At 41.3% G+C, this 4,271-nt stretch overlaps 1 pseudogene; it reads left to right on the top strand.

Moving 5' to 3' along the window:
• The first annotated feature begins 416 nt into the window (after nucleotides 1-416).
• Nucleotides 417-534, top strand: LOC136882479 (5S ribosomal RNA; annotated as a pseudogene).
• The last annotated feature ends 3,737 nt before the right edge of the window (nucleotides 535-4,271 follow it).

Below are 4,271 nucleotides of genomic sequence, written 5' to 3'. Positions count from 1 at the left end.
CTGAGAAAAACTTATTTACCTCATTTCTGTACAGAGATTTCTGGATGTTTCAACGTAAGCTTTGTATCCCTCCTCTCCATCTCTCGGAGAACATACATTACCTGGGTGAGGAAAGCACCTTTATCTTGCAGCTTCTACCGTTTAAATGAGTTATATCGGGTGGGCAAAATAAAGCAGGGCCAGGAAATATTTATATTACGACTGATTGTTAATAAACATCACAGAAGATGCTGGAAATAGCCTCATCTGAAGAACTGAAGATCCTCTTCACTCAGAAACCACCGGCAGAACTCAACACGCGAAGGTTCGTCTGGACGCTTTAACGCATGCGAAACAGTAAGGATATTGATAATGTTTCGATTTCCCATTTGCACAGATAAACGGCAATGAGATTTCGTTGGACTTCGTTCCTGGTTGCCAACGGGCATACTATGTCGAATACACCGGTTCTTATCCGATCACTGCAGTTAAGCGACATCCGGGTGGTCAGTACTTGGATGGGTGACCGCCTGGGAACACCACGTCCCGATGGCTCAATTCCGTTATGAGTCAGCCCCATGATGTAAGGGTACCGTGCATGCCTCTTACAAGTTCAATTCCCGGCCAGGTCAGGGATTTTAACCTGTGTCTGAGGGCTTGTTCGAGGGTCACTCAGTCTACGTGATTACAATTGAGGAGCTGTCTGATGGTGAGATAGCTGCCCCGGTCAAGAAAGCCAAGAATAACGGTCGAGAAGATTCGCCGTTCTGACCACAAGACACCTCGCAATCTGCAGGCCTTCGGGCTGAGCAACGGTCACTTGGGAGGCCAAAGCCCTTCGGGGCTATTGCATCAAGGGGTTTGGTTTTTGCTTGTTCGTTCGCTCCAGACTTTCCTTCACTCGACCAGTGTTTTCTAGTGTTCGAGCTCTTTTCGGATAGTTATGGTTTTCATTCGCTACAGAGCCCGTTTCACGTCGTTTTGCCATTAAGTTTTGTACTGCAGATTTTTGCTGGAGGTTTTGCCAGAACTCTTCCAGTCTTAAACTCTTGCGCAAACGATTTCACACAGGTTTTCCACGAATCGTGCTTCGTGATTTTACAAGGATGTCTTCTATTTCATTTTCAAAATAACCGGTGTCCTCACTCAGGCATTGTGCACCTGTGTAAGCCATTCCGGTTGGTTTTTTTCATTTTTCCTGCAGAAGAAGTATCCTGTTGGCCAATCTCTCAGGGTTCATTCTTTTGATATTATTATTATTATTATTATTATTATTATTATTATTATTATTATTATTATTATTATTATTATTATTATTATTATTATTATTGCTGCAAGGAACACGATCAACGCCAAGCACAATGTCAACACAATAGCTGCTACTATAAGATTTAGAGCACAGCAGTGCCCCACGCCTGTCTTTCCTAGATCTGAGTGATACACCCCAGCTAGGTATCAAGGAGGAGGATATAAAAGAAAGGACATCATTTAGGAGGAAGGTTTCTGGAATGAGGGATGCGTCTGAAGAGCAACATGCGAAGCCACGGAACACCTAGGTGGAAGAACGAGCAAGAAGAAGTCAAAGACTCAAGAATCTTTGGCGAGAGTGTAAAGAGAAGAGTATCAGTCTGCGTGATAGAAGGAAGATTGTGTAAACGTGGCCCACAAGTGGCCGTATCGATAAATAATAATAATAATAATAATAATAATAATAATAATAATAATAATAATAATAATAATAATAATAATAATAATAATAATCATCATCATCATCATCATCATCTCAAAATTACAACTAAGGTTTTGAACCCTAGAGGTTGCCTCAAGGTGTATTCTGGCTGTTGTTTGGTTTTTAGCATTTAAGATAGAATAAAATTCGGAATCGTAATTCACGAACAAAATTTTTTTGTAAATCTCACTCAACTAAATACAGGATGGACTGAAAAACGTAAAAAGGGACACAATGAGCCGATGAAGGGACACTGAGAAGAGAAAGAGGAAAACCGAAAGAAGTGCTAATAAGTTCAAACGTGTTCCTTAATAATAATAATAATAATAATAATAATAATAATAATAATAATAATAATAATAATAATAATAATAATAATAATAATATTATAATCCGACCTTAGGTGCTGATTGCTGCCTTCTAAATTGGTGTCCTTTAGATACCCTTGATACCCAGCAGATACTTTCACCTTACCTTAAACGACACGGCGTCTGGACCTTAGTAATTAAAGCAAAGCCTCCTGTGATCAGTAACCGCCGTCTTGTTAACCTCACACCGGTGTTATTTTATTAAGCTCATAACTCAGACGTGCGCTGTACTTTATTGAGGCCATTTATAATTTAAGGTGTTATTCTGTGCGTAATGACCTGGAGGTATGAAGGTGACAGGTCATGGTGTACCTCATTCCAGGAACGCCCATTTCTGAATTCAACGGTGATCAAGATGGTGAATTATGTCCTGCATATTCTGAACATTCCTTGGAAGAGAAAAACTCAAAAACTTTTGACATGGATGGGTTTCCTGGCTGAAATTTTCATCAATTGCCGGGCATATCGTAACCATGGCAACCAGTACTAGGTCAGCAGCGTCATCTTCTCACTGTGCGCTTTCTTTCTGTAACTAAGAACTTCAGAAAATCTCGTATCTATTGAACCTGTTCTACTCCTCAGTCCAGAATTAAAATCCTTGAAATGGCCGGGAAACGTACCGAGCACCCTTACACCACAGGACTTGCTACAGTTGGGCCCACCAGACTTGAAGTCTGACGTTTAGCGCCACCGGCGAAACATAGTTGACTAACGGTGCTCGAAAATGGTCTGTTGCTATGGCAACAGTAACAGAGATGCCACATTTAAGGATGCTATCGCCACGTGGGTTGACTTGCTCTCATTCACTTTTGTGATGTTATACGGAGTGGTACTGTGTTACTTGCTGATTTGTAGTTTATGTTTCCTCAATATTATTTTCGTTATTAGTTAACTTTTTTGTAATTTAACCACTAGCTAGTTGTATAGTTCTATTCTCTATTTAACATGTGCATTTGTTGAGGTTATTGCCAGTTTAGTGAATATGAAATCTCATATTTATTGGCAGGGACGTGTTTTGTCTTAAATGCCGGAATTATTAGCACGAGCTTAGGAACGGGTCAAAGTTTATTGAATTACATTAGGTCACCATAACTGAGTACATATTCATCTTGTATGAAAGGGTGATATGCCGCAGACTGAGGTAACTATGACAACGCAGCGTAATTCGCAGTTACTGCTTTCGCCGCTCAAATGTCAGACTTCAACTCTTGTGGGCCCAACTATAATTATTTTATTAGTGATATAATCCTACTAGGGAGCCCTTATGACTAGTTCCTTTTTGATGTTCGCTTCCGTTCCCAATACGACTAGAGCCCTGCTATTAGTTCTTCCTTCGCGAGTCGCTTGGCCCGGAAGAGGCTATTCAGCGCAATTTTACTGTTTCTTCTGTAGTTCTCTGCCATGGGCAATCAAATGTTGCAATATCAATTTTGAAGTTGCAATAGTGCCAAACGGTAATTATATATATATAATTTTTACAAGTTGCTTTAGGTCGCACCGTCACAGACAGGTCTTTGGCGACGATGGGATAGGAAAGACCAAGGAGTGGGAAGGAAGCGGCTGTGGCCTTAATTAAAGTACAACCCCAGCATTTGCCTGGTGTGAAAATGGGAGACCATGGAAAACCATCTTCAGGGCTGTCGACAGTAGGATTCGAACCGGTAATTCTACAAGAAATGCATCAAGCAAGTGACCGCGTGGTTTGGGTGACGTAGCTATCAGATTGCATTCGGGAGATATCGGGTTAGAACCCCACTGTCGGCAGCCCTGAAACTGGTTTTAGGTGGTTTTCCATTTTCACACGAGGCAGATGCTGGGGCTGGAACATGAATTAAAGTCTAGGTTGCTTACTTCTTACTATTTGCCCTTTCCTATACCATCGTCGCCATAAGACCTGACATTGGGTTTGAACCCCACTATCGACAGTCCTGTAGATGGCTTTCCGTGGTTTCCCATTCTCATACCAAGCAAATGTACCTTAATTAAGGCCACGGCCATTTCCTTCCCTCTCCTAGCCTTTTCCTATCCCATCGCTGCCATAAGACCTATCTCTGTCGGTGCGACGTACAGCCACTAGCAAAAAATAAAATAAAAAAAACCAACACTGCGTCCTTCTAATAATCAGCGATAGCAATTCGCTCTTTGATCGCTTGAACGAGATCTTGAATTGAACACTGAACAGAGCCTAGTTGGCA

The sequence above is a fragment of the Anabrus simplex genome, chromosome 10 (genome assembly GCF_040414725.1).
Source record: "Anabrus simplex isolate iqAnaSimp1 chromosome 10, ASM4041472v1, whole genome shotgun sequence".
In the NCBI taxonomy this organism is placed as follows: Eukaryota; Metazoa; Arthropoda; class Insecta; order Orthoptera; family Tettigoniidae; genus Anabrus; species Anabrus simplex.
Note: the sequence above shows the minus strand (reverse complement) of the source record. Positions and strands in the feature narration are given on the sequence as shown.